The sequence below is a fragment of the Scyliorhinus torazame genome, chromosome 8, assembly GCF_047496885.1.
Source record: "Scyliorhinus torazame isolate Kashiwa2021f chromosome 8, sScyTor2.1, whole genome shotgun sequence".
NCBI classification, from domain to species: Eukaryota; Metazoa; Chordata; class Chondrichthyes; order Carcharhiniformes; family Scyliorhinidae; genus Scyliorhinus; species Scyliorhinus torazame.
Window position 1 is genome coordinate 51,448,749 of NC_092714.1, and position 19,124 is coordinate 51,467,872.

General features: G+C 48.7%; 1 long non-coding RNA gene across 1 annotated transcript; it reads left to right on the forward strand.

Annotated features, from left to right (window-relative positions):
* The first annotated feature begins 3,869 nt into the window (after positions 1-3,869).
* LOC140428736 (uncharacterized) lies at positions 3,870-17,695 on the forward strand. Its single transcript, XR_011948844.1, has 4 exons — positions 3,870-4,021; positions 4,095-4,175; positions 17,091-17,255; positions 17,366-17,695. It is a non-coding gene; the product is annotated as an uncharacterized lncRNA (long non-coding RNA).
* Positions 17,696-19,124: the final 1,429 nt, after the last annotated feature.

Here is a 19,124-nt window from a genome sequence, read left to right on the forward strand (position 1 = left end):
TTTTCGTCAGTATTCACTCAGGAAAAAGATAATGTTGTGGAGGAGAATGCTGAGCCCCAGGCTAATAGAATAGATGGCATTGAGGTACGTAGGGAAGAGGTGTTGGCAATTCTGGACAGGCTGAAAATAGATAAGTCCCCGGGACCTGATGGGATTTATCCTAGGATTCTATGGGAGGCCAGGGAAGAGATTGCTGGACCTTTGGCTTTGATTTTTATGTCATCATTGGCTACAGGAATAGTGCCAGAGGACTGGAGGACAGCAAATGTGGTCCCTTTGTTCAAAAAGGGGAGCAGAGACAACCCCGGCAACTATAGGCCGGTGAGCCTCACGTCTGAAGTGGGTAAAGTCTTGGAGGGGATTATAAGAGACAAGATTTATAATCATCTAGATAGGAATAATATGATCAGGGATAGTCAGCATGGCTTTGTGAAGGGTAGGTCATGCCTCACAAACCTTATTGAGTTCTTTGAGAAGGTGACTGAACAGGTAGACGAGGGTAGAGCAGTTGATGTGGTGTATATGGATTTCAGCAAAGCGTTTGATAAGGTTCCCCACGGTAGGCTATTGCAAAAAATACGGAGGCTGGGGATTGAGGGTGATTTAGAGATGTGGATCAGAAATTGGCTAGCTGAAAGAAGACAGAGGGTGGTGGTTGATGGGAAATGTTCAGAATGGAGTACAGTCACAAGTGGAGTACCACAAGGATCTGTTCTGGGGCCGTTGCTGTTTGTCATTTTTATCAATGACCTAGAGGAAGGCGCAGAAGGGTGGGTGAGTAAATTTGCAGACGATACTAAAATCGGTGGTGTTGTCGATAGTGTGGAAGGATGTAGCAGATTACAGAGGTATATAGATAAGCTGCAGAGCTGGGCCGAGAGGTGGCAAATGGAGTTTAATGTAGAGAAGTGTGAGGTGATTCACTTTGGAAGGAATAACAGGAATGCGGAATATTTGGCTAATGGTAAAGTTCTTGAAGGTGTGGATGAGCAGAGGGATCTAGGTGTCCATGTACATAGATCCCTGAAAGTTGCCACCCAGGTTGATAGGGTTGTGAAGAAGGCCTATGGAGTGTTGGCCTTTATTGGTAGAGGGATTGAGTTCCGGAGTCGGGCGGTCATGTTGCAGCTGTACAGAACTCTGGTACGGCCGCATTTGGAGTATTGCGTACAGTTCTGGTCACCGCATTATAGGAAGGACGTGGAGGCTTTGGAGCGGGTGCAGAGGAGATTTACCAGGATGTTGCCTGGTATGGAGGGAAAATCTTATGAGGAAAGGCTGATGGACTTGAGGTTGTTTTCGTTGGAGAGAAGAAGGTTAAGAGGAGACTTAATAGAGGCATACAAAATGATCAGGGGGTTGGATAGGGTGGACAGTGAGAGCCTTCTCCCGCGGATGGATATGGCTGGCACGAGGGGACATAACTTTAAACTGAGGGGTAATAGATATAGGACAGAGGTCAGAGGTAGGTTCTTTACGCAAAGAGTAGTGAGGCCGTGGAATGCCCTACCTGCTACAGTGGTGAACTCGCCAACATTGAGGGCATTTAAAAGTTTATTGGATAAACATATGGATGATAATGGCATAGTGTAGGTTGGATGGCTTTTGTTTCGGTGCAACATCGTGGGCCGAAGGGCCTGTACTGCGCTGTATTGTTCTATGTTCTATGTTCTATCTGTCTCTGGCTTTCGTTCTGTGGTGAAGTTGTGCAATTCAGGGAAACATCTGTTCAGATTCTAAACTTTAATAAGAACTTTCTTCTACCCACCCTTGCCCAGAAGTGGATTTTCTTTCCCCCTCCCCCAGCGAGGTTGGCCCAAGACTTTCACTTGCTGCCTCGTCTCCAGCTAATTTTCCCAAGTTAGGATTGTTAATACCCACAAGATTGCTGATAAAATTCCTGTCAGCGAGTAATGGGGTGGGAGGGAGGGGGTTCCCACGACCAACCGGGAGGATTCAGATGCTGTTGCAATGGGGTCACGGCTCTCACACAAAATAGAGGTGAAACCCAGGCTAAAGGGGTGAGTTAGGACCGAAGAATAGAGGTCAAACATAATGTTAGAGGCTTAAGGACGATCGAGAAAGAGAAGTGTCCTCCAAAATGACAGTACGGTGTCTTATGCTGCCGCCATAGTAACTATTGCCAGGTCCTTTTGGGGCACCAGTGGAATTGGAATGTGGGGACAGATTGCGATAGTCCACCTCCCTGCCATATACATGTAAGAGTGGGGAAGCAGCAGTCAATCTGCTAGGGACAGAGGAGGAAGATTAAGGTTGAGGTGGGGAGGCTAATGCCTCATTGCCAACATTTCCTACTGTTCCCAAGGTTAGGCAGGATACTGGGGGAAAATCCAGGTCCTAAAGTTTATTGCTCTTTGTCTTTTGCAAGAGGAAAATTGAAATTAGTTTCAAGCAGTGGATAATAGCGTAAATGTTCCGATCCTAGTAAGCTTTGCGCCACTGTCACTTTACTGATCACATAGCTGACCCCTGCACCAATAAACATGATGGTCTATGCAGACAAGGGACAACATTTTATTGCATTAATGTGAACTATAGAATTAAGGTGCAATGAGATTTATATCAGAAATACAATTTTGTGAGGTATCTTAACTATTGATTCCATCCGTCACTCTGGCAATAGTCCAAATCTGTTCATCTTAGAGATGACCTTCCAACCACATATTCGCACCGCTAAGATTTCCATCTCTGTCTCATCCCACGACGTCATCCCTGCCTCAGCTCATCTGCTGTTGAAATCTTCATTCATGCCTTTGTTATCTCTGGACTTGACTGTTTCAAAGCACTTCTGCCTGGTCTCTCACTAGCTTCCATAAATTTGAGGTCATCCTTGCTTAACACACGCCATCCCTGTTCATCTATTACCCTGGTGCTCGCTGACTGACAGTAGCTCCCAGCCAAGCAATCCCTTAATTTTAAGATTTTCATCCTTGTTTTCAAGTCCTTCCCTATCTCTGTTGATCTCCTCCAGCCCCACAACCCTTTTGAGCTCTCTGCGGTTCTCTAATTCCTGTCTCTTGAACATCCCCAGTCTTAATTGCTCCACCTTTGATGACTACACCTTCAATTGCATAGATCACAAGCTCTGGAATTCCCTCCTTGCACCAGTCTGTCTCTTAATTACTTTCCTCCTTTTAGACACTCCCTGGAACTGATTTTCCTGATTAAAACTTTGGTCACCTGAGATATCTAGTTTTGTGGCTCAATGTCATATTTTGTGGAATGAAACTCCTGTGAAGTGCCGCAGGCTGTATTATGTTAAAGGCTGCTTCAGATCATTTAGAAATATACCTTATTGTTGTTCAGCTGCAGGTTTGGGCCTATGAATGCTGAGTTCCTGGGAAGCCTGTGACCAAGAGCTGAGATATTTGTCAATCTGCTGCCGGAGACAGACCCACAGTTTCTAAAAGTTGCAAAAAAGGTTTCCGGGCAACTTAACAGCTCACACTATGTTACAACCTGTTTTGTTACCTGTATGGCAGGTGACACGTGCTACTCAAGGCTCGAAGTCATCCAGAAGTTTTACATAAAGTTTATTGAGTAACATTACTTAAATAACTGCGTGAGCTCTTACTTTAAGAACTGTACTGGTAGAAAGGTTCCAACTTTTCTATAGACTATAAACTAGGCCTGACCACACTAGCAGCACTGAGCTAAATCTCTGCCTTTGTTCTCCTCACAGACTAATCAGCCAAAGAGCCTTGAGGGCTGCTTGCTTCCCCCTTTATACTCGCCAGTGCTGCCCCCTAATGGTCTTTCCATTTCCCATCAGCCCCTTCTGTACATACCCATGTAAAGATCACTACACAACCCACACAGGTCTTTTGCAGGTCTACCCTGTGGAGTTGCAGAATTTGAGCTCCCCCGATAAGGGGGCGGGGGGCGCCTGAACAATGTTCACTTGATCTTGTATAAATAGAGTCGGCCAGTAAGGCACTGACGAGAGAAGACGCAGTAGGGAACTCCTGGAGCTGTACATAATAGTTAAGGGTTAAACAAAGTAAGTTTCGTTTTACTCTAACAACTCAGTGTGGACTCTTCATTGCCCTTTACAAAACATTGCTTTTGCGCAGGTCTTACACAATGGATTCACAATGAGGAAATAAGCTAGCTGACCCAGAAAACCCACGTGCAGCTCCCTCTTGAGGCTAACTGTGAGTAGAATTAATTTTTTAAGGTGGAAAATAGAATGGTCATGTCATCAATCAGAAGCAATTGAATAGACATGCCTCCTCCCCCAATTTTACTCTTTATTAAATAGAACAAAAATATCAATAAATTAAACAAGAATGACAGGAGTGACAGTCCCTGATTCCGGGATGACTCGCTTCTACTCTGGCTCAGTGAGTTGGGAAATCTCTAAAGTGTTTCGGCGGAGGTGGCTTCAAATGACTTGGAGCCTGGGTGCTAGACCTGTCTGCTTGGGTAAGACCTGGCTGTTGCACCTTAACGGGTAGCCCAAGCACTCTAGCACTATCGACTGGTCGTTCTCCAGCCCCAAGATGTTTTAAAACATCCAATTTCTTCGCTAGGCTAACGGCTTTTCCTTACAGCAGCAGGACTACCACCACCAACTATGGTGGGCGGGACTCTCCATTGCCCCACGCTGATATCGTAATTGGCGATGGGGCGGAGAATCCCTGGTTACGACCGAATTGGATACTCTGCCCCCTCCAAAACCGTGTCATCGAGGAATACGCCGCACGCCGTTGGGGCGGCCTCAGGACATTTTCTGATGGTCCTCCCCCGATACTCCACTCCCGATGGGCCGAGTTCCCAACGGCGCAGAGGATGCATGCTCTCAGTTTTGTGGAAGCCCTGCTAGCGGCAGCCGTGCTGCTGGCCGGGAGGGCTTCATCGAGAGCTGGGGGGACTGACGGGGGGCAGTCAGGGGGTGACGAGAGGGTATCCAGGGGGACACTATCTAGCAGGCCAGATCCGGATATAGTTGACGTCATGTTGAACGGCATGACAGCTGCAGGTTGTCGCTGTGCGCATGCATAGCCACGGACCCGGCAATTCTCCGGCCGTTTATTTTGTGGAGGCTGGGGGTTTTATGTGGTGCGTCTGCTATCCCTCATCGGCCGGAGCATCGGTGCGGGGACGGCACCAGCTTTTCCATCGTAAAACCAGACACATCTTCCGGACATAGCCTCAAAAGCCTCCCGGTGTTACTCGCTCATATGTAAAAGTGATTTAAAAGTCTTGCCCATGGCAAAACTGCAAAACTCAATAAACTCTGGCTTCGAATGCCTCTGTTGTTCTTTTTAAAAATCGATGTTGCCTCGAATGCCACACTGCTAAACAATGGCGCTGACCTGACAGGGCCTGACGTTGGCTGAAGGGAGCCGAGGCGCGCTGCACGATGACACGCGGAACGCGATGATGCGAGAAATGCGAGGGTAGAAATCGGAATTTAACTCTGGGGGAGCAAGTCTTAAAACAAACACCACTTTTATAGAAATCAACTTAAATCAGAGCAACATAAAACGAGTACTTCCTGTATATTAATTCAGAATATTATTCTTGTATCCAGTATATACAGTGGTACCTGCCAGTTGTGGAAGGCTCCCTACGACACTGCCCACCTCTAAGACCACTGTAGAGCTCGTCCTGAAAACTCAAGACCAATATCGTTAATACTAAAGGAATAAGATGCTCGGACGTCAGCGATTTTCAAATTTTCGATGACAATTTTAAATTCGACAATTACTACCGAAAAATCCCATTACTTCCTCATTTGACAAATAATTGGAACTGTAACATCTATAAAAGCTACACAATTGATTATGCAGAGAAAAAGGGATGGAATGAAATGTCAGCCTTATCCATCAACCAATGGATTGTGATGGCAACTGCACCCAGATCAATATTCAACTCTGTACTAAGATTACGTTTTGGTGAATTTGCCAAGGATGAAAGCTGTAAGCAAAATTGCTCACAATTTCATAGTGGTGCCCTGAGATCGATTTTCGGCCTCTTGAAGCACCAATAGGAAAGCTGTAGGTGGCGATTCAGAGACTTCATAGAATCACTACAGTGCAGTAGGAGGCCATTCGGCCCATCGAGTCTGCACCGACCCTCACAAAGAGCACTTTACTTCGGCCCACACCTCCACCCTATCTTCGTAACGCCACTTAACCTTTTGGACACTAAGGAGCAATTTAGCAGGGCCAATCCACCTAACCTGACTGTGGGAGGAAACCGGAGCACCTGGAGGAAACCCACGCAGATACGGGAAGAAAGTACAAACTCCACACAGACAGTGACCCAAGGGTGGAATTGAACCCGGGTTCCTGGCGCTGTGAGGCAGCAATGCTAACCACTGTGCCACCGTGCCACCTACTTATTTTGCGATCCTGAGGAAGTTGGGTCCCGGATATAGTTGAAGGCATTCAAATTGTCTTGTTTACTTTGTCGGCAGGTAGTGGTGAATGCTTCACATTCTTGCCACATTTGCATGTCGTTAATTTAAAAACACTTCCATACAACTCATTTATGTCTGAATAAGTGAGCATTTGCTGAGTTGCTCCATCATTGGAGGTGGTCCCTGAGCCCTAAAATCTGGAATCCCCCTCTGTAAACCACTTCCCCTCTTTACCTCTCTTCCCCGCTTATACCTGTTTGATCAAGCTTTTGCCCAGCTTGCCTAAAATTCCCGTATGTGGTTCGGAGCCCTGGTTTGCTCTACAGTATTTCTGTGAAGTGCCTGAGGAATTCATTATTCTAAAGGCGCTAAAAAATACTTATTGTTGTTGGAGCCCCAGATCTCGAACATTGATGCCAAGGACATTAAATAGTCAATTTCCCCCCCATTTTGGCATGAGGCAAGCACTACTTACCAATAGGAGCTGCTAATATTCTTACTCCTGGGAAAAGGCTCTTTATTTCAAGCATTATGATTGTGTTCGCTTCTTCAGTGTGTGCTAGGGTGGTGTGTTTTGAGAGGAAAATCATTCAGGATTGTACCCCATAAAACTATTTTGTGTCCGCCTGTCATAACTTTGCCAGGGGTCTGTTGGAGCCGCGAGAAACAAGGATCATGACCACGTGGAGATATCTGTGTGTGCCTCCGTCTGCTGTTTGCTAACTATAAATATGTGCCTTGCTCCAGGCAGATATTCATCATATGAAGGTTGTCCTACATGTCCGCCCATTTTCAAATATTTTTTCATTTGTATCTCACGAGGATTATTCATTTCCTTAATAGCCTCTGGAATAAATATTCACGTGGGTTAGTTCGGAATGCAGAACATATTGCAAGGTTTTAATTATCTTCACATTCAACATTCTTAAGTGGGCCACGTGATTAGGACATTAAAACGGAGCTTTATCAACTAACTGCACTGAATTGAAGTCATTATTAGTTTCTGAATAGTAAGAGAAGGTTACACAACCGACTGAGATCCCCATTTAGTTTCGTCAAAATCTTGCTGGGTTTGGCTCATTGTTTATTAACATTTTTCATTTCTATTTCTTCGGGTGCGATCGAACGGCAACATCGCGCTGGGCTCAAATCCGCGCGAGCGGTTAGATAGCGGAATCGCACCGGATTATGGAGGACAGGCAGCGGCGGTGAGGGTCTGGCACGGCTGGAATTCACTGTTGTGAGACTGGTTCACTATCACTGCCAGCAAGGACGGAGAATTTGGCGTTCAGCCAAATCTCCCATTCACTGCAGCGGGATCGGACAATCCCACCCCTGGTTCAGCCATGAAAAATAGGTGGAATTAACCAACCCCCGACCAATGAATCACAACCAAGCTGCGCAGTCCTATCATGTCCAGTTGTGAATAACGGTAGACAGTTACGCAGCTAACAGGAGGAAGAGGCTCCACAAATATTCTCATGATTGGGGAGTCTATCATCTGTACAAAAGACTGAAGCATTTGCAACCATATTTAACCAGGAGTGTCAAACAGATGATCCATATCTACCTCCTCCTGAGGTCCCCAGCACAGATGCCAATCTTTAGCCAGTTTGATTCACACAATGTAATGTCAAGAAATGGTAAAAGACACAGGATACAGCAAAATACCTGACAACATTCTGGCAATGGTACAGCACTGGGGACTTTTGCTCCAAAACTTGCTATGCCCCTATCCAAGTTGTTCCAGTACAGCTACAACATTTGCATCTATCCGATAATGTGGAAACTAGCCCAGGTATGTCTTGTCAAAAAAAGACAAGACAAATTCAACGCGGCCAATGTCCGCCCCATCAGACTACTCTTCAACATCATTAAAGTGATGGAAGGGGTCATCAACAGTGCTATCAAGCGGCACTAATGCAGCAACAACCTGCTCACTGACGCTTAGTCTGGGTTCTGCCAGGGCCACTCAACCACTGACCTCATTGCAGCCTTGGGTCAAATATGGACAATAGAGCTGAACTCAGGAGGTGAGGTGTGAGCGACTGTCCTTGACATCAAGGCAGCATTTGACTGAGTGTAACATCAAGGCGCCCTGACAAAATTAAAGTCACTGGTAAGCTGGTGAAAAATTCTCCACTGATTGGAGTCATACTTGGCACAAAAGAAGATGGCTTGATTGCAGCAGGTCAATCTTCTCAGTCCCTGACCTCACTGCAGGAATTACACAGAGTCTTGTCCTGGGCTCAACCATTTTCAATTGCTTTATTATGAGGTTAGAAGTGGGGATGGTTGCTGATGATTGCACATTGTGCAGCGCCATTAACAACTTTGCAGATACCAAAGCACTCCAAGGCCAGGATTCTCCGCTATCAAGCGGGGCGGGCTGGACCGGCGCCGAGGAGTGGAGTGAACCACTCAGGCGTTGGGCCGCCCGGAAGGTGCGGAATCCTCCGCACCTTCAGGGGCTAGGCCAGCGCCAGTGGGGTTGGCGCTGTGCCAACCGGCGCCGAAGGGCTTCCGCCAGCCGGCGCAAGCGCAGGAGCGCCAGCGTGTTCTGGCGTGATCCTAGCGCAAGCGCAGGGGGGTTCTTCTCTGCGCCGGCATGGCGAACCGTTACAGCAGCTGGTGCGGAGGGAAGGTGTGCCCCCACGGCACAGGCCTGCCCGCTGATCGGTGGACCCCGATCGCGGGCCAAGCCACCGTGGACCACAACCCGCAGGCCGCCCGCAGAGCCAGGTCCCGCCGGTAAGGACCTTGTTTGATTTACGGCGGCGGGACTGGCCGAAAACGGCGGCCACTCGGCCCATCGCGGAGTGGAGGATCGCTGGGGGAGCCACTGCCAATGGCCCCCGACCGGCACAACGCGATTCCCGCCCCCACTGAAAAACCGGCCCTGAGAATCTGGCAGCCAGCGTCGGGGCGGGATTCACGCCGCCTCCCAGCGATTCTCCGGCCCGGCGGTGAGTCGGAGAATCCCGCCCCATGTCTTTTTGCAGTGAGTCCTGGACAGCATTCACGTTTGGGCTATTATTCGAAAAGTAACATTCATGCCACACAAGTGCCAAGTAATGACCATCTCCAAGAGAGAATCTAAGCATCTCCCTTGATATTCCCTTGATAAAGGGGCTGGTTTAGCACAGTGGGCCAAACAGCTGGCTTGAATGCAGAACACGGTCTGTAGCGCGGGTTCAATTCCTGTACCGGCCTCCCCAAACAGGTGCTGGAATGTGGCAACTAGGGGCTTTTCACAGTAACTCCTTTGAAGCCTACTTGTGACAATAAGCTATTATTATTATACTCAATGGCATTACCATGACTGAATACCCCACCATAAACACCTTGATTACCATTGCCTAGAAACTTCAGAGGCTTGTAATTCTGCAGCAAGTAACTCACCTCATTGATTCCCCAAAGTCTGCCAATGATCTACAAAGCACAATTCAAGTGTGTGAGTGAATATTCTCCACTTGCCTAGGTGAATGTAGTTTAAGGAGGTAGGTGGAATGTCGATCAAACAGGCTGTGGGATCCTGAATGGTTGTGCTTCTTGAGTGCTGTTGGAGCTGAATCAAGTGGAGAATATTCCATCACACTCCAGAATTAGAATACAGAGGGAGACCATTCAGCCTGTTGTGTTCATGGTGGTTCCTTGCAAGGGCAACTTGGCCAGTCCCACTCCCCAACGATTCCCTGTAGCTATGAATTTAATTTTAATTTTAGGTAATTATCCAATTCTCTTTTGAGACCCATGCTGGAATCTGCCTCCACCACTCTCTCAGGCTGTACATTAGATCATGATATGATGCCCTGACCTTTAACCCTGTTAGGTAATGGTAGGGAAGACGAATCACTTCCTGATCCGCCATGCGATTCAGAGACATACTCACCTGTACAGAATTGAAGAGCTTGGAACAGTTTCTCCCTGTCTACTCTGTCTGGGTCTCTCTGGGAGAGGGATTTGGATAGGCTAAGTGAATGGGCTAGGGTCTGGCAGATGGAATACAATGTTGACAAATGTGAGGTTATCCATTTTGGTAGGAATAACAGCAAAAGGGATTATTACTTAAATGATAAAATATTAAAACATGCTGCTGTGCGGAGAGACCTGGGTGTGCTAGTGCATGAGTCGCAAAAAGTTGGTTTACAGGTGCAACAGGTGATTAAGAAGGCAAATGGAATTTTGTCCTTCATTGCTAGAGGGATGGAGTTTAAGACTAGGGAGGTTCTGCTGCAATTGTATAAGGTGTTAGTGGGGCCACACCTGGAATATTGTGTTCAGTTTTGGTCTCCTTACTTGAGAAAGGACGTACTGGCACTGGAGGGTGTGCAGAGGACATTCACTAGGTTAATCCCAGAGCTGAAGGGGTTGGATTACGAGGAGAGGTTGAGTAGACTGGGACTGTACTCGTTGGAATTTAGAAGGATGAGGGGGGATCTTATAGAAACATATAAGATTATGAAGGGAATAGATAGGATAGATGCGGGCAGGTTGTTTCCACTGGCGGGTGAAAGCAGAACTAGGGAGCATAGCCTCAAAATAAGGGGAAGTAGATTTAGGACTGAGTTTAGGAGGAACTTCTTCACCCAAAGGGTTATGAATCTGTGGAATTCCTTGCCCAGTGAAGCAGTAGAGGCTCCTTCATTAAATGTTTTTAAGATAAAGATAGATAGTTTTTTGAAGAATAAAGGGATTAAGGGTTATGGTGTTCGGGCCGGAAAGTGGAGCTGAGTCCACAAAAGATCAGCCATGATCTCATTGAATGGTGGAGCAGGCTCGAGGGGCCAGATGGCCTACTCCTGCTCCTAGTTCTTATGTTCTTATGTTCTCATGATTTTGCACACTCCTGTCAAATCTCCTCTTAAATTTCTCTTCCCCAAGGAAGACCCCACTTCGCCAATCTCCCCACGTGAATGAAGTTCCTCAACCCTGGAACCATTCTCATGAATCTATTTGGCACCCTCTCGAATGCCTTTACTTCCTTCCCAAAGTGCATATAAAGGGGAACAATTGCTCAATCACCTCATTGTTTAACTATTCTTTGATGCATTCCCTGACAATTAAAACAACTGCATAGGGTGGCTTATTTGCTAACATTTTGAAGAAAATCCCATTTAAAGTTTTATTGATAATCAGCAGGCGCTTGTATATTTGCAATATTGATAAAATGTAAGAATTAATTGGTCATTTCCTAACTTTTATTGCGATGTTTTCCAATAGATTTTATGAAGGATATTGGGTGGAATTTTCAGTTTTTGAAGCTAAGTGGTGATGGAGGAGGTTCTGTAGCTCATTTTCCATTGGTTGGAATGACAGGAAATTGTGCCCGATTCCGGGTTCGGAAGCTCTTCAATTATGTACAGGTGAGTATGTCTCTGAATCAGATGGCGGATCGGGAAGTGATTTGTCTTCCCTACCATTACCTAACAGGGTTAAAGGTCAGGGCATCATATTTAACTGCTGTCCGAGCACAAACATTTCACTCTCTCCAGCCCAGCTGTCTCCAGGAGATCCACAGGGATGGCTGCCTTGCAGCAGTAGAAGGCTGTATCCTGCTTCTTGTTAAGATGAAAGAAGTCTTACAACACCAGGTTAAAGTCCAACAGGTTTGTTTCAAATCACTAGCTTTCGGAGCACTGCTTCTTCCTCAGGTGAATGAAGAGGTAGGTTCCAGAAACATATATACAGACAAAGTCAAAGATGCAAGACGATGCTTTGAATGCGAGCATTTGCAGCTAATTAAGTCTTTACAGATCCAGAGAGAGGGGTACCCCCAGGTTAAAGAGGTGAGAATTGTCTCAAGCCAGGACAGTTGGTAGGATTTTGCAAGCCCAGGCCAGATGGTGGGGGGTGAATGTAATGCGACATGAATCCAAGGTCCCGGTTGAGGCCGTGCTCATGTGTGCGGAACTTGACTATAAGTTTCTGCTCGGCGATTCTGCGTTGTCGTGGGTCCTGAAGGCCGCCTTGGAGAACTTACCCAAAGTTACCACATCATTGTTAAGAAGAGAATAGGGAGCTCTGAAAATCACTTATTGTCACAAGTAGGCTTCAAATGAAGTTACTGTGAAAAGCCCCTAGTCGCCACATTCCGGCGCCTGTTTGGGGAGGCTGGTAAGGGAATATCATAGAGTAAGACAACCACTAGATGGCAGCACTCTTTACCTCAGGAAAAGCTTGAAAACCCAAACCAGCCCCACCCCTCCGGCATGGGAGGCCATTGCAGAGCAGGCCAGCGAGGCTTGCACCTGCCCCCAGAATGCGATCCAGTGCAGGGAGAAGATGAATTATCTCAGCCACTCCGCCAGGGTAAGTCATAGGGCGCGATTCTCCGGAAAGATTTCTAAGTGTGGTAGTGAGCTTCCCGGTGAGGCCGGCAATAAAATACAATGTTAATTGGTCCACTTAACGAGGCCCCACAGGCTTCACGCCACAAATGAAGGCTCGCCAGCCGACTCGCCAGGGCCACGTTTACCAGTCCCCCGCTAACAAGGGTCGAGAAGCACGTAAACAACTCAGTTAACCCCACTCAGCTTGCAGCCATGGTGCCAAGACGACTGGCCCCACGATTTGGAGACACGGACCTGGGGAGGTTCCTAGACACAGTGGAAGCCAGGAGGGATGTCCTGTTCCCCCAAGGGTCCTGGAGGGTGAGCCACAGGGAAGCCAATGCTGCCTGGGATGAAGTGGCAGTGGCCATCAGCTCAGGAAGCGTGATGAAGGTGAACGACCTACATTGGGTCACATGCGTGAGTTGACACCGCCCCCCACCCCCCCCCACCCCAAACCTTCCCACCCCTGTAGTGATATGTATATAGGCTAGTATATGAAGGGTTAACAACTGCATCATAGAGTAAGACAACCACTAGATGGCAGCACGAGTTTCAGATATAAATATGTCAACCTGGAAGATCCTCCCCCTCTTCGAACCAGGAGTGACTAGACAGCAGTTAGAGAGATATATAGCTTAGTTAATTCTTATAGTTAAATACAGTTAATCCTTATTCTGATTTACTTTATTATTAGTGATAGTTCTGAAGACTGAACAAATTCATTAGTATTTAACTCGTTATTCATTAAACCTATTTTGCTTTGAATTGAAGATTGGTAATTTCTGTGAAATCTAACCATCAGATCATTCTGGAAGTAAAGCAAAGAGTAACAACATATTACAAACAGTAATACAACAACCCCACGTGACCAGCCACCCCAATCCTCCATTTGCTCCCAACCCACCCTTCCCCCCTCCCTTCACACCCCTTCACCTACCCCCTCCCTTCATCCCCCCTTTCCCTTCACCCCCCCCAATTCTCCCTTCGCCTCAACCCTCCCTTCACCCCACCCCTCCCTGCACCCACCCCACATACCTTCCTTCACACCACCACCCCCCACACCATGGTGAACTGCACATGTGGCTAACTCTGTCTCCGCAGGAGAAGCTTTCCCACAATCGCCAGGAGGGGGCCCCAGACTGGCGGAGGGGTGCCGGATATAAGAATCCCCACGACCTTTGAGGAACGTGCCCTGGAGGTTACAGGGGTGGCCGAGGACAGAGCAGTCACCAGTGAGGAGGTCGGTGCACGCTGCAGAGGTGAGGATCCACCGGGCCCCACCCGGAGGACCTGTCCAGCGTGAATTGTTATTGTCGTACAGACTGCCCCATCCCTCCCACTGACCACGTGTTCATTCTCCTGCAGGTCCTCCAGCCGCCAGCGCCGGCCCATCCCGGAGTGGCCCCCCTCTCCTACCTCCTATGTGACCACCTCGGAGGAGAGCTCTGAGGATGCCACAATTAAAGCGTCACAGCTGTCATTCCCACCCTCCACCAGCACAGAGACACGCCCCTTGGTGAGCAACGTTAGTGAACAGGCTTCTGGGGCACAATCTGGTGAGCACCACACACTCGTTAATGCACATCAGGTGGAGGCATGAACAGCCAGGTGAGACAGCTGTGGGAGGTCTGCTGGATCCCAGGACCCAGTTGGGTCCCAGCCAGATGCTGAGCATACTATTCCAGAGCTGATGGAGACGTTAGGGAGCAGCCGGGGCATTCAGAGGGAGATGTCAGTGACACTCCAGCATGTTCGTAGCCAATTGGAGGAGTTCCAAAGGCTATGGGTACAGGAAATGTCACCAGCAATGTGGCACTGAGGCCAACTGTTAGGAATGGCAACTACAATGGAGAGCCTGGTGCAAGATGTCAGCAGCATTAGTGGAAGTCTCCAAGGCGTGGCGTAGTCGGCGACGGCCATGGCTGAGGGCCTCGGCAGAATATTCGACTCGCTGGGACGTGACCCAGTACCAGGCTGACCTTGCTGAGGCACTGAGGGACATGTCCTGGTATCAGATGGGAATGGCGGAGGAGCTGCGGAGAATCGGCAAGGGCGTCGTCACCATGGTGCAGACATTGGGGAAGCGCCAGATCTGGCAGTCCAGACGATGCAGGGTCAGTTGGAGCTCAATCCACCTGCCCTGCCGTTCCGAGGTGAACCCCAGGGCCCTATGGGCACTGAGTGGGAGGAGGGGGCGCAGGGCGGCAACCCGGTCCCGTCCCATGGAGTTGCGACGTTGATCACCAGCTCCCCCTCTGATGAGGCCACTTCTCGCAGCCAGCATCCGGAAAAGAGCGACACAACTGTGTATATGCCACCGTCAAGTGTGCCGGAGCCCACTGAACCCAGAGTCCCCAGAGGATGTCCACCAGGGATAGCGAAGGCCATGGCACGTGGTAAGCAGCTGGCTGCCGCCACCTCAGATGTGCATCCTGGGGATACACCTGCATGTAGCAATAGAGCAAGGAAGGCCAAGCCTGCAGAGGATCACTGAGAGGGCACTTGGGGGTGGGGGCAGGTGGGAGATAAGGTGTGGAATGTATATTTGGGGGAGGGGGCAGAGGTATGGGAAGGTGGGGACAGTGGGGAGGCACCATTGGAAGGGTGGGGCAGTGGTGTGCACTTGTACAAGGAACATTAAAATACCCTCACCATAATCAGTATGACGCCTCTGGCTCTTTCTTCCATGATGCGGGCCGACCACCAATTCCACATCCCCCAGACTTGCCCCCCCACTCCACATTCTGCCCGACATGCCCTGCCCATGCACACCCGGGCACAGAAATATGCCCAGGGCCCATCCCCTAGGTGATCGAAGTTTGCCCGCTACGTCTAAGGTGCTGCCTCCCGCAGTGTTCAAGCAAAGTGTCCATGCATCAAGGTGTGATTAGGATGCAAATCAATGACTCCCAAATGCTACATGGCCCGCCCACCCAAGGGGATCCACTTGGGATATGTGAAGAGCACACTTAACCATGATTGCCAATTCCCTATTAGCATTCAGCCGCACGGCCAGAGACCTCTGTGGGCATTGGGAGTTATGGCTGATCATTGGGCAAACAGGCAGGGACCAGGTTTGCCCCTCGAACGGGAACACATGGTCCAGGGATTGGCATGGACGACCCACTCACGATCGACCCCACCCCCCGCAGTGGAACCCCTCTCCCCTGCCCCAGTCCTGAGACCTCCTGTCCCCAATAGTGGGCCACCCCCAACTGTGGTTGCACCCCCACCAACCCAGTGCCCCTGGGCTCACTGCCTGTGAGTGAAGATAGCTGCTCACCTCCTCGGCTCCCTGCAGCAGTCCATCCGCCATGTTCATCTTTTTCAACAGGGGTACTACCAACGTGACCACTTGCTGGGGAGGCCACTGGATCATGGGAGACCGATGGCTGTGTGGGGTGGCTCCCGTTAATTGTAAGGAAACAGGGCTTAGGTGGTGATAATTTGTTTCTCGTCACGCTATGGCGGGATCCCGATTTCGCCTACTGGAGCTGGCCGGTTGCATCGCGAACGATTTGGCGCCCGCCACGGTTCTCGGTTTAGGCCGCTCCTCCGATTCACCGGCCTCGTTGTGCTCTAGCTCGAGTGAAACAAGGCCAGAGAATCACGCCCATAGGGTTATACAGCACACAGGCTAGGCCCTTCAGCCCATCATGGCTGTGCCAGCCATCAAGCACCTTTCTATTCTAATCCCATTTCCCAGCACTCGGTCCGTAGCGTTGTATACTATGACATTGCAAATGCTCATCTAAATGCTTCTTAAAAGTTGTGGGGGCTCCTAGCTCTACCACCCTTTCAGGCCGCGAGTTCCAGTTTCTTACCACCATCTGGATGAAAACATTCTTCATCAAATCCCCTTAAGTCTTCTGCTCCTTACTTTAAATTTATGCCCTACTTTCTGATCCCTCTACTAATGGGAAAAGTTTGTTCCTATCTATGACCCTCATAATTTTGTACACCCCGATCAGGCTCCCCCCTTGGCCTTCTCTGCACTAAGGAAAACAACCCCAGCCTGACCAGCCTCTCTCCAGAGCTGATACACTCCAGCCCAGGCAGCATCCTGCTGAATCCCTTCTGCACCCTCTCTAATGGAGTCACATCCTTCCATGGTGTGGCGACCTCCAATTCCCTCCAATATCAAAATCTCATCATGACATCATGCACTCAGGGGTCTTCTCTCTTCACACACATTGGCGGCGGTCACATGTCACCACTTATTGTCTCATGGATACTGTCACATCACCACCATCTCATTTAGCAAGCTGTGTACCCTCCATCCCTGGCCCTTCTTGGAGGGCTCAACATATTTCCCAACCTCCGCTCCATCCCTTCTCATCACATTCATTTTTGTTGTCTTCATCTAGTCCAAACTGGCCCACAACAGAAGGAGAAGATCCCAAACTGGAGGAGGGATGGCCAACATCACATTTTTCATCAAATCCAAGGAAGATGCCATTGGGCTGGCTGGGAAGATCGGGGACCACTCCTGTGGGGAAGGATGATTGGCTTATCCCAGTAACCGAGCACAGGTGATACCAAGAGTTCTGACATCCTGACACTCACAGTGAGTGGCATGCAATCTTGTGTTACGTCTGCTCATGAACTAAAACCATTTTCTCTCTTTCATTGGTACCAACAGATCTAGGAACATGAGGAGGACCAACATAAAGCACAGCCCCCAGATCATCATGAGGAGGAAGCCACCAAAGCAGAGCAGCGATCAGCTGCACCCTCTACCAGCACATATATCTTGGTGCGTCATTGTACCAGGTTAGACATAAGGTCACACTGTGGAGAACACCTCTGTTGTAGATTCATGTTTGTTCCTAGTTGGAACAAGGTCACTCTAAGAGTTTGATCACGTGACATACTGATGACATCATTGGCCGTTTGGGTGAGCTAACAGTCAGTCTATTTCTTTTACAGCTTGTGAGAAAACACCTTTCCAATAAAGCTCTTGTTGTTTGTGCCTTCATGGTCTGCAAGCCTGTCTTTTAAAAATACCACAAAGCAACTGGCGACAAGGTGCTTGATCCACATTGAAAACACCCGAAAAAGAACCGCACCAATCTAATGGAGTAAGAAAAAGTGGCTGTTGTCCAGTCCTGGCAGTGCGGCCTCTGCCACCTGCACCCAGGCCACGTGTACGGCAGCGGGTGGCAGCCTCCCTGTAACCCCGGGGTTCAGAGTTCCCCACCTCTCCTCCACAGCGTACAGCAGGGTCTGAAGCTCTGCGTCCACGAACCAGGGTGTCGCTCTTCATGCTGCCATCTTGTTGGCTGGGGTAAGTGGGTGTGGGGATTAGGGTGCTAATACGTGGCTGCAACTTGTCAGCCTCTCGATTGGCAGTCCCGACTCTGTCGAATCGGGCACCGCTTTTCATTGGAATCTCTCAGGTTCCATGTGGCACCGATACTAGCCCATTAACGGATCATGAATTTCTCCGCGGCTGGTGCCAGTTTTGTTGTCGTTCAAACTCAGGACAATGTGTGGAGAAGATATGGTGACCAACTTTTAGCTGTTGGAACAAGGTTGCCAGAAACAGAGTTAGCCGAGAGCCTGCAACAAACTGTGCCAAGTTAAGACCTGTACATACCTGAGAACTTGAGAATACCAGAAACAACAGTGGAAGACAATACCTCAGTTGAGGACATTTTGGCACCGAGCAATCTGCAAATTTCATGACGGCTCCAATTGCTACAATAGTGGATGATGTCAAACCCAACCAAACACACCCGCGGTTGCAGTCAACATGATAAAGCAGACGCATGAGGCTCACCAACAACCACACAGGAATCAATGTCATCCAAAACGTCTGCACTATTGCATTTGCCAATTGTTCGTACTGCAAATTTTGATTGTTAATATTATATTGTCTTTCATTGCAAGAACCTCGATCCTAACGTGGGAGGAAAGTGTTATGTTCCTCGCTGTAACAAGGTCACTTTATGAGTTCAATCACATGATGTACTGATGGCATCATTGGCAGTTTGGGTGAGCTAACAGTCAGTCTATTCCAGCAGCCTGTGAGAAAACACCTTCCCAATGAAGCTCTTGTTAGTTTTGTGGTAGTCACCACTGTTTGTATATATTACGTATATGAGAAGTAATACGGTAAGGCTCCTGTACTACAGGTACGGGGGTAGATCCCTGCCTGCTGGCTCTGCCCAGTAGGCGGAGTATAAATGTGTGTGCTCACCGAGCTGCAGCCATTTCGGCAGCAGCTGCAGGAGGCTACACATCTCTGCTTAATAAAGCCTCGATTACTCTCGTCTCATCGCAATTGATAGTGCATCAATTTATTAAGCAGCGATTTTACAGCGATGGATCGATGTATCCATCGATCCACATTGAAAACACCCGAAAAAGAACCGCACCAATCTAATGGAGTAAGAAAA